The sequence below is a fragment of the Anguilla anguilla genome, chromosome 7 (assembly GCF_013347855.1).
Source record: "Anguilla anguilla isolate fAngAng1 chromosome 7, fAngAng1.pri, whole genome shotgun sequence".
NCBI lineage: Eukaryota > Metazoa > Chordata > Actinopteri > Anguilliformes > Anguillidae > Anguilla > Anguilla anguilla.
Window position 1 is genome coordinate 51,339,711 of NC_049207.1, and position 12,215 is coordinate 51,351,925.

General features: G+C 38.9%; 1 long non-coding RNA gene across 1 annotated transcript in view; it reads left to right on the top strand.

The window, feature by feature from the left end:
• The window catches only part of LOC118231504, a 34,964-nt gene extending 23,136 nt beyond the window's left edge, over nt 1-11,828 (top strand). The window contains exons 3-4 of the long non-coding RNA XR_004766081.1: nt 10,251-10,341; nt 11,407-11,828. This is a non-coding gene — a long non-coding RNA (uncharacterized LOC118231504). The remainder of the gene's footprint in view (nt 1-10,250; nt 10,342-11,406) is intronic.
• The last annotated feature ends 387 nt before the right edge of the window (nt 11,829-12,215 follow it).

A 12,215-nucleotide genomic window follows, 5' to 3' on the forward strand; every position in this document is an offset into this window, starting at 1 on the left:
GAACTATAACATAAACATATACATTCTGAGGCTACGTTATCTACCAGTGACTATTGGTGCTGCATGAATCTTACCCTTTTTGAACGTTTTATGGCCAGATTTTACAGTTGCTATGGGTATAATGTTAGGTGATTCTTCCCTTACAAGCAGCATGTTTTAGCTTAGGCTAGATGTTCCTGTATTTCTGTACCTTCTCAGTCATTGTAGTAGGCATTGTATATACACGATAACTTGCAAACTGGTATCTTGTGGGCAGAAAAGATAAATTCTGTTGCTCCATCCGTTTGCTTTTCGGTCTTTATTGTAACAACACTGGAGTGATTATTGTTAGTGCAGTGGAAAGAGGGCATGCTAAAAGGAAATGCTGTACTGCTTAAAAATTTATTTGGTGCTCTGCATGAAAAAGTGTTCAGTAGCAATCTTTTTTATTTCCAGTGGTTCACAAAGGTAATTCTCAGCATAGTGCCATTTTAAAATACACTGCATTAGCTGCCAGGGCTAACCTCTGAAGGTTGAATTTGGTGAATAATATTTTTTAGGGAGGCAGGTCAGTAAAGTGGTTAGGCCACAAAGCTTGTACCTAGAAGGTGAACGTTTCAAATCGTAAGTGAGAAACTGATGTTTAATGTCAACTGATTCAATAAATATCCAGTAGAAATGAAAATGTGGGACCTGCAGGCCTGATAAATGGTTATGTGGGGAAAAATAAACACTGCTACTCATTTAAAAAAACAAAAAAAACAGAGCCATTGAATCAAGAGGAAGAATATTTCGGTATGTGTCCTTCCAACTAGAACCCAGCTGAAAGTTTATTGCAGTACTATTTACTTGCTTTGGTGTTTAATATGTTTTCTGCTTCAGTCCTTTTTCTAGTGGCTTTCTTCTAAGCGTCTTATAATGGTTTCTGCCAGGTGAGAGTATCATTATAAGAAACATGGCATGCCAACTGCAAGGCCTGAGTGTAACGGTTAAGATCTGAGTCATGAGAGAGGAACTCTTCTGCATAAGAGGGAAACTCTTACGAAAACGCATCAGTTACCTTCTAATAAATGCCTCTATTATTTGACGTATGGAATTTGGAAGTCACACGTAAGGATATGTCACAAAGAGTGTTGACAGCCTTGTTTATTTCAAGAGAGGAAACAGAATTCATAAATAAATAAACAACTATGTTATGATCCTGAAAGTGTGGGAGGTTGAGCTGATGAAAGGCCTAAATTGGAGAACTCACTCAGCACGGAGGAAATGGTATATCCTGTTTGAAATTAATATTTATTTTTATAGCGGCATTATGCATTTCCAATGAAGGATGGCAGCAAACAAGTATAAAAAGCTTTGTTGTTGAAAGGTTGGGTGGTGCTGTTAGTGTAAAGCATTTTATTTGATTGACTGTAATAAATGGAAAACTCAACTAATGTAATCAGTGTCTAATTCAAAAAGAGAATTGATGGTTTCAGGGAAGATATTCATTTAAATGTTATTCACAAAGGGAAGATCGCTTTTCCTAGCACTGCAACTTTGAAATACGGGGGGGGGGAGCACCTGCCGGACTACAGACCTGAACCGCTACAGTCCTCAACCACATTCAGTTAAATTTCCGCAAGAACAACTAATCACATTTTGCCTTTTGTCAACAAACTTCAGTATGAACATAATTATCAGTCTGCACCAAAGATAAATATATAACTTGGCAATTAGTGTTTGATGTGATCAGTTATATGTCATCCCTTACAAGTGAAAAAAAAAAAAACTTGAAGAGAAAAGTTGCTGAAGTGTATTTTAGTGACTTTATTCTACATCCTTATGACTTTGCCATCCCACAGAGCATGGTTTAAAGTGAACTGCAGATAATGGCCTAGACCGTCAAAGCTTCAGTTCCGAGCGGACAAAGGCAGGGTTTGCAATTAAAACCTGTTCAAACAGCAAACCTAGAAAGGCACACACACATGGAAATACACCCTGACTTCTGAAGTATAAAAAAAATTTAAAAGAACAGACACGCCGCACAGAGGAGAAGATTTTTGTTAATTACTTTTTGTTGTACTCCTCAAAGATCTTAAGGTTTTATTCCTATATGTCAGCGAGACAGTAGATGCTCAGGAAGGGAAATTATGTACCAGGGAAAACTGATGTCATCTGTGGAGTTCCACTAATCATTGGTCCACTTATTTATTTTTTTCTTTTTATAGCTCCTACTTAGTGACATTCTGTGAACATGGTGTCACAACTCTCAAACTTATGCAGATGACACATTCTCAGTAGCGCAGGAGGATGGCAATGCTCTAACTTGTTTGCCTAGCATCATGAGGTGGATGAGTAATAACTAAAAGTTTCTCTTAATTGGCTCAGAGACACAGAGAGAAAAGATATTCTGCCAACATGTTTACTCTGTTCAGCTAATCAGAATGTAAAACAGGAAGTAACATGGAACAAGAAAGGAAAAGCATACCATGGTGATTCATCTTAGACTGCCCTGACTCCTTATGCCTTTTAGAATGGATTATTTCACTTGTTTTTAAGGAACCCAGTGGTCTAGCTCCTTTGTACATTTCTGAAACATTAACTCCTTTTCAGTCCAAGTGGAATTTCAAATGATCTCATGCATTACCAACAAGCAAGTAGTTACATTTCTTGGACAGTGTGCTTGTTACTTCCGTAATAATAATAATAACAATAATAATAATTCCAAATATGACATTAGTGCGCATATTTTATTTATTTATGAACATATTAATAAATGTGATATACTCTAATATTACTGCAGGATTCAAAGTTGTTTAAAGAGTTTAAAAAATATAGGAATGTCAGGTACAAACAATGTATGTTTTAAGTCAGTGGTTGGATTTTGATTCTGGTCATAAATTCAGAATGATATCTTAGCAGACAGTGCCATACAATATTTGCTAACTACGACCATAATATTTTATTGGCTGGTGATTTGCCATAACTTCACATGCCATCTTGATAATGGAAAATGTATAAAAAACACAGCTGATGGGACCATAGAGAGTGAAGCACATAATGAGTGCTTTTCCCAGTCTGTGAATCACAACATTCAGTGTGTATATTACAGATGTGTGTATTACAAATGCCTGCACTTCCTCCTTCCTTGCTGAGAAACCATAACCAGAAATGAGCTATTATAGCAAAGCAATATTTACATTATTGTTCTTATAACAACCTCAAGTTTGATTCCGTTTAGTGTCTTTTCAGGAATCAATGAAGATGCTTTGACAGGGACTGGTCTCAGTCTCAAAAAGATTCAGTTCTTCAAATCTAAAGGGTACGGATGCTTTAAATGTATTACAGTAAATAATCCCTGTTGTCTAATAGGGGAGGCAGCCCTAAATCCAGGCCCTTTGTAAACTTCCACATAGGAAATAAGGATTTCAGGCAACATACACCGAGATCTGTCTGTGCTTTAGGAATGATAACTGCATGGCTTTTGTAGTTGCAGTCGATCATGAATGTAGTCTTTATGAGCAACTGTCTCACATATGCAAAATCCTAATGAGCAAAATTCAAATGCCACTGCATTAATCCATGTCTTGTCTTGTTTCCTAAATGCAGGCAGAGGACTTGTATACCAGTAAATAAATACCAGTGATATATTGCATTTGATTATATTTTTTAAATTAATTTAACCTCCAATAATACTTAATTATTCATTATGTGTTTGTTAACACAGTGGAATGAAGTATTTACCACAGTACATGTGTATTTTGCATGTAAAACCTTTGCCTGCCATATCTTTTGAGAAATTGATTCTGTATGCTTATAAGAATAATATTTAATATTAGGGATAAAGAGCATGCAACAAGGGTGATTCACTGCTACATACACAATATTTCACATTTCATTAAAAGTGCATGTATCCTTAGGCTTTTTGCCCCAAAGAAACCTGGATGGGTAATTAATGTAATAACAACCAAATTAAAATTTGTTTTCAAAACAACATTAATGCAACAGCTGTTTCAATTAACCTGAAAGTGGCAAGCTCTGACAATTTTTAATTACTAAATTGCACCTACTCCATGTACAATACATATTGCTCCTCTAGGCTGTAAAAATGATGTTTCTAAAGTGCACTACCTTTTAGATTAAACGGTACAGAAGCTGTCCTTTCCCCACCACATAGTGAACATATTGTTCATTTGTAGTTTGGGATATTGAAAGCCACCTCAGATCTGCTTTCTTATGAGTTTACTTTAAAAAAAAAATATGGCCTAAATGTTTTGTAATCGACTTTAGCACATTTCTTGAAATTGGGTATACCGATTATTCCAGGAGTGCTAAATGGAGAACTATGACACCATAATACATTATTTAAATAAAAAATAAATAACCTCACTCATTAGGGGGCTACATACCCATGGTTTGGAGCTAGGTACCCACACTGTTCTTCTGGGATTTCTTCCTCTTTATCTTCTCCCCACTGCTTCCGTGAGTACATGATTGCACAAAACCCAGCAAGTATAGCAGGCAGGTACACATTAGCCTAATTGCAAATGTCAAATTTCCGGCGAGCACACATCTTGAAAATATATCGCAGTATGTTTTATTAGGTTTCAGTAAGGGTTGCTGGGCGCGTTGCTATAGCAGTCTGTTAGAATTTTCCTAATTCTTTTTAAAAATCACATGTCTGAAATATTGGGTGCCAGGTAAACGGATAGGCTAATGTCACAACAGCGCTAAACCGATGCATCGGCCGACAGACAGAATGCGTTTTCCTCATACCACCTCCCCGACCCTCACCCCATCCAACACCCCGCCCTCCTGAAGGTCAGTGACCTCGAGGGTGGCCAAACCGAGGACGACCGAGGTGCCAGTCTCCGCGGTTTTGGCGGTAATTGAGATGGAACAGGGCCGTTTGACCTCAGGTGGCCCTGACCAGGAGGCAGCAATGACTGGCACGGGGAGGGTTTCGGCTAAAAGCTCCTGAGAGACAGAGACGGCGCAAATAAATGGGCCTGTCCTGACAGCGTCGCCGCTGCGGTTAGCACATGGAGCCACGTGCTCGACCTGCCATCTGGGCTTCAACAGGACATAAATACAGAGATCGAGATGGCTGGGCCATACACAGTGACTCAGTGATATTAGGATGCACTGGTCTGAGCCATTTCATATTACCACTGTCGCTATGACGTTGCTATGTGCGTTAAATGTGCTACCGGTATAGTGGCAAATTTTACATTTACCTTTTGGTAATTTCACACGTTACCTTTTCCAGAGCAGCTTGTTTTGCGTTAGATTAGCATTAACAACAGGATTGATGATTCGCGAGAAATGCCGTTATGAAATTGCCTGTTTGCTGTACGTGATTCATGTTTGAGACAAAAATAATAGCGCAGGACAAAAAAAAAAAAAAAAAAGAAAAAACTGAACATCAAGTATACTAGACCCGAGGAAATGGTTCACCACACTTTTCACTGAGACAGTCAAGGACAACATAAACAGCGTAAACCAGAATGAGCCAAGGGCAGATTAAATAAAACACACAATTCAAGGATAATAAATTGCCACTCATTAGCATGGCAGAGCAGAATTCATCATTGCAAGGACTGAAGGGAATATATGCACGGTAGGTACCAAAATGCTACATCTCCTTCACTAAAATGCCAGGGATAGAATTGGCGTAATGTCTTTTCTGGCATAATGTTTTTCATTATATGCCTATTTGTATTGTAATTGTTTCCCTGAATGGAGATTTCACTCATAATTCAAAATGTTATGAAATTCAAAAGAAGAACTGAAGCATACAGGGACTCTATGATAATATAATCTGAAGAAAGAAAAACTGTGGAATTTGAAATCACTGCGATGTGAAGTCATTTAAAAGCAGGTAGTGGTCTAATAACAAATATTCACATTACAGAAGCACAAAAAAAAAAAAAAGATTTCTTTCTTCATGCGAAGAGCAGCCCCCCAAGTGTGCCAAATGATGACCTTTCCGAATTAAAAAATGGAGGGATGACGGTGTACATTCATTTTGCAAACCCCCTCGTCTCTCTGTTCAACTATAGATCCTTCATCCCGGGTAATTGCCTGCTTGGACGGGCCTCCGTCACCGAAATTTAATGGCTTCACAAGGCCAATATCATTTGTTTCATCTTATTTCGGTATCCATGCCATCATTAAGCCTTTCAAGGCGTCCGGGATGGCAGGCCTGGGCAATTATTTTTGGAGGGCACTGTAAAACTACAGCGAGAGAGAGAGTCGCGCCGGGGGCTTGTGGAAGCCGCGGACGACGTGCGCACCGGGGATTCTGGGAGCGCCTGCGATATTTTACGAGGAGAAGCTACTTCCTCAGAAGGGATTTGCTCGACTAAAGCAAAGAGACTAGCAAAAGGTGCATATCAAGGACCCCGCATCCCCCAGAAAGAGGGCTTTATAGCCCGTCATTGGCTCCTTCGGGAATTGGGAAGCCAGAGCCGCCTCCTCGCGCCGCCACCTGTTGAGCTGTCATTACCGCTATCCCCGCGCGCGGAAACCTGAATCATCTCAATTAGTGATTTAATGAGCGCTAATTACGCGCGACAGCACACGGAGCAATGCTTGCGGCTATTGTTGTGGTTTTTTTTCATTTTATTCGGCTGTGTTCGTGATAACGCGTGAAAACTAGATCTTCATTGTTTCTTTGATAGTAACACAAAAAATCATTAGCCAGCTGGTGATATTTGAAAATAGTTAAAGTAAAATTTGACCAAAACTGTTCACTGGTGGAATGAAATGGAATAAAACTTTCTGTTAGGATGGAAGTGGTGTGTTCCACCGTGTTTGCCTAGATGAGATGTTCATTAAAGAACCCACTTTTAGATATCTCTTTTCTTCAGCCACACTAATTATGATTGCTCTCTCTCCATTTTGTTGATCACCACTTTCAGCCCCAAACATACCTCAGTTTATATTCCACCAGAGCAGCTATGCTATGCTACTAAAAATGCTAGCGGTCAACCTCATTTCAATGAAGAAGTGTCACCAAAAATGAACAATAAAGAAGCCTCCCACCCTAAACTAAAGCGAAGAATAAAGACAGGGACCAGTCGAGACAAACAAGACCAGCAGCAGTACATTATGTCTCGATTTCCCAGCTGTTTCGGTGCTGCCTCTCGATAATATCCTCATCTAGTTCAAGGCACGGTTCCATTTGACACATATTTCTTTGTGCAATTGGCTCCTAGCTGGGGCAGAATTGGTCCCTCGGGCCCCGTGGTAACACACTGCCGACTGCGATCGCGTTACTCTCCCGCCGTCTCCGTCTGACAAACGTGATGCTTTTGATATCGTTCGCCGCAACACGGCTGCATTGCTTTGCGTGCCTGGATGAGCGCTCACGTGCGCACACGTATGTGCAGTGTGTCCGTTCCTGCATATGTGCTCTCATCGGTGTGTTTAACATGCGATGTCCCTCCGATAAAAAGCAAAGAATGTACACAGGATCAGGCAAAAGGATAAAATAAGCTTTATGCGACAGGATTTTCTGCTTCTAGTACAAGATACGCAGTAAATTCATTGCTGGTCTGGTCACTCAGTCCTATTGCATCATTGTACTGTGAAGCTACATATTAATATTACACCAAGATACATTGTTGCTTTGTGGCTATGTTTGCAAAACATTAATTTTGAGTAAAATACCAGCAGTGTAAAAATATGAATTCCAAAAAAATCTTTACCAAAATTAGTTCTGGTGAAATAACCTATTATTTAACTTTTTTTATAGTAATCTCTTTCCAGAGGCAGACGTGAGAACTGATTATAGTGTGATAAAACTATAGTGAAAAAAATGCGTTTGTTATCTCCTAGAATTATTCACGCCGTGGGAGTACATATTTAAAAAGAAATTGCCCTTTTTCATGTTAACTATGAATTTGTCTCCATGCAACAGCATGTATAAAGTGTGAAGATGAGAGACATTCTGCTAAATGTTATAAAATATTTGAAATTATTATAATTCTACTAAAATGCATTGCATACATTTATTATACCTGCAAAAACAGTGCACCTCACATCAAAAACCGCATTATTATGCAAAAATTACAGGCTAAAATAGAGCTGTTAGCGTTTCCTTAAGTTAAAACAGGAAACATTTGTAGGTTAATCAAGGTACCATTAAGTTGCGTGATAACAATGAAAAAGAAACGCCTCTCTTTCAAACAAAGTCGTTTCATTAAACTACTATACGTTCCTAGATATTAGATTATATTAGAATTATAACTGCATGTATATGTGCATGTGTTTGCCTGTATGAATGTGTGTGTGTGTATGTATGTGTGCATATATGTGTGCACGTGTAATACAAATGTTTCTGACTGCTGATACCTTGAGGCTGAAAACTCTGCAGGAAATTTTCACTTAAAAAAAAAAAACCCGATCAAAAAGCAACTGCTTTTCCTCAGCGTGGCTTTGAGGCACATAATAAGCACAATCTGCTGTGAATCAGAATTCTGGGCCAGTCACGCCTGGACCAAAGCAAGAGCAGCAAGTCAACATCAATGCTTGTTTTTCCGTGAGGGGAATATGTGCATGTGTGTGTGTGTGTGTGTTTGTTGTTTGTGTATGTATGCGTGTGTGTGTGTGCATGTATTTGTTGTTTGTGTGTATGCGTGTGTGTGTGTGGTGTGTGTGTGTGTGTGCGTGAGTGCATGTGTGTGTTTGTTGTTTGTGTGTGTATGCGTGTGTGTGTGTGTGTGTGTGTGTGTGTGTGTGTGCGCGCGCGTGTGTTAGAGAGAACCACAGAGAACCACATAAACTCAATAGTTAAAGTTCTACATCATTATCTATATTACTGTAGCACAGAATATGTAATGTCTAGAATATTTCATGTATTTTTCTCTCTTGTTAATGAATACCATTGACACCTCTCCGACAGGGTCATTAAAGCTTAAAATACCAACTAGGTGATAGTTTACAGTACAGTTTACAGCGTGAAAATCAAGGAATAAAACATCTGATAACCCTACAATGGTTCCAGTTATGCTTTCTCTGCACATCCATAAAGTCTCAAAAGACAAACGCAAAACAGACAAAAGAAAAAATTGCTCCTATGTAATATATCCTACATAATATATTAACATTTGAACAGATGGCTTTTGCTTACACCTGTTATAAATCTTGACATTTTGTCACAAATCTAATTGGACTGTAACACTGTGAGTTGAGTGACTGTATTTACATTAACTAAAATATTACAGTATTACTCTGGTTCCAAGCGTGTCTTTAGAGTGCATTATTTGAAAGAAATAAATGTTATGAATACAGACGTTTAGAACATAAAATGATAATCTGTCAATATTTCATGAGGCAAATATATAAATGTAGATACAGTGGTGTATTAAGATGTATTTGAGCATGGTCCTTCCACTTTCATGCCTGTTCAATCATGAGTTCATATCTCTGAGCTCAATTTTCATTTTTCACGTCTCTTCTACGAAGTGTTAGTCTGTCTTCTGTTTTATTATATCGGAATATATAGCATCGTATAATTGGTTAAAAACAAAAAAAAACTTACATAAAATACTGGTTTTGCTTTCCCATCTGTAACTTTGTGCAGTCTGGTATTTTGTAGGCCTACATGTTATTTTCCTTTGCTAACTGTATAAAAGCAATATTAACAAAATCACTGAAATGCTAAGTACTATTATCACTTTTTGTTAAAAGGAAGAGTACGTGGCAGTGGAACTCTAACTTAAGGAATTCTTCTTTTTCACAATTTTTCCAGTGGTATGTTTGACCATGAAGAGGCAAGCAATCCTCATTATAAATACATTTTACTGTGTTTATTTGCCATTATTGTTATCTATATTGCTTTATCGGGATTAAAAGAAGTCTACTTTTAGGGTGCACAGAACAGTCTTCTTAATTGTACATTAATATCATATGCATCGATTTAAGGATGACCATTGTACCAGATGTGCAATCTTTGTAACTCTATGAGACATCCAACTGTCATGATTTCTCTCGCCTTGGATTCAGATTGAAAAGATATTCCTTAGAAAATTAATATTGCCTTCTCCCCCTCTAAATCAGTATTTGAGACATAATTGGATATTGACCCATTGTGGACATATTAAAGAAACAGGGAGGAAAAAAGTAAACAACCCATTTGGTTTTCTCTATAGTCATAGCAAACAAGAGTGAGAGATTTCATTATCTGATTCGATCATTTAATGCGAACAAAAGGTATGGATTAGCGATTTGAAACTCAGCCCTCTGAGTTCATCAAGTCCCTTCTTGTTCCTCACACACTCCAGGACTGGGGTCACTTAAGAGTGAAGTGCCAGTGTCAGACTGCTCACCCCTCGTGGAACGTGGACTCATTTGGAAAGTCCACACTCCGCTCCGGTGAGTGACATCGGCGAAATCGGAAACTGTCACGTCTTATTCCCCCTGTCTGTTTCTGTGGAAGACCTGCTGTCACCGCCAATTCATCACCCCCCCACCCCCCCAATGCCGTAGAGTGCCGGAATATACAATCTACCCTGTGCTTGTCACCCACATCACCCCCCCCCCATCCCCCCCCAATGCCGTAGAGTGCCGGAATATACAATCTACCCTGTGCTTGTCACCCAATTGCAGTCTATTATGCCCGTGTATGTTAGGGTCCCCTGTGGGCCAGGCCTCGATTGCTTTCTATAGCAGTCATAATAGGGCTGTTGTTTTAAAGGGAGATTTTGACAAAACTGGTAAATGTACCTACCTTAAATTAGGCCGTTTTTACATCAGGTGTGTGTGTGTGTGTGTATGTGTGTGTGTGTGTGTGTGTTTGTTTTTGTCTTGTGAGGTATCTGCGTTCATTTGCTTTGCTTTGTAGGGGAAATAATGAGCTTGCAGAGAGACAGGGAAATGCATTGTGTATGAAATGAAGCGTATTACAGTAGCTATTACGCGTCTTGATTCAACGCTTTGCAAACTCAACTTAAAAAGTGTTCTAAACAAAACTGACAGGTAGCCCTAGTGAAAGGCAGATAATGTAGTTTAATTAATCATAATTTTCTTATGGAGATTATACCCGCACACATTCACTGAGACCAGCCCAGAGCCTTTCCTTTCTCAACGGAATGCTGCAAAAAGTAGAAGCACACAAATTAAATGTTGTTGTTTTTAGCAGAGCAACTAGCTAACATTAATGATAGCAAACTTTCTATTTAGCTGGTTGTTATAAATTAGGGCCACCATCATATGTGGAAATAAATCGATAAGAATCATATATCTGTCAATGTGACTGTCACCTAAACACACAGAATTGCCCGGTCATAGCTATTCATGCGTCATTCAAAATGCAAAACTCGCATACATATAAACATTTATTTGAAACTATCTACAAAAGACCAAGAATAAACACTGTTCAGATATAGAGTAGATAGACATGTCTTTGCTAATCACAGTTTTCATCTTACATTTTTTCAGTTATTAAAATGTTTCACTGGGCATTAATTTCATTGGGCGATCTGAAGTCACGGACGAGAGCCCAGATGGTGTGGTACAGTGCAGTGGCATCCCCCTGGTCCCGTGTCGAACAGCTGTGCGCTCGGCAGGGTGGTGTCCTCCGGCCGTGAGCTGGTGCCGAGGGATCCCGGTGACGGATAGGACGGCTGGCCGCTGCTTTTTCATTGGCCGGTCCCTTTGCGAAGGCCCGCTGCTTCTGTTTTTGCAACGAGACCAACATCTGGACCTCTGGTCCGGCGTTTGCTCTCTCACTTTGGGCATTGAGCCTTGCGGATGTGAGACCCATGGCCTAGCCGACAGATGTTCACTTGTGACAGATTATACTTTTAGCTTTTGTATTAATAAAGGATTCTAGGGAATAATAAAGGACAATTAAGCGAGGGATAAATCTGTACATGTACACAAACATACACACACACACACGCACACACACACAAAGAGCAATTATGTCACATACAGTGCTCAACATCTGAGATCCAGTCCTTAAAACTATCATTCATTTCACAAAATTAGCCTCAGAAATATGAAGAAATAAAATTATTCTTATTCGCTTCCAGTGAAAAAAATAATATTTTGAGTGTGAATGTAATGGGCTTTGTTGTAGGGACAAGAAACTCTCTGAAAATATTTAAATATATTGCATATCGCAAAACCATTTCTTGCAGAGTAATTAAAAAGAAATGGGAGTCATAACATAAAGTTAGATCCATTGTTTAATAAAATTTGGTGTATTAAACTCCCAGAGAGACAAAAGATATTCATTTATTGTC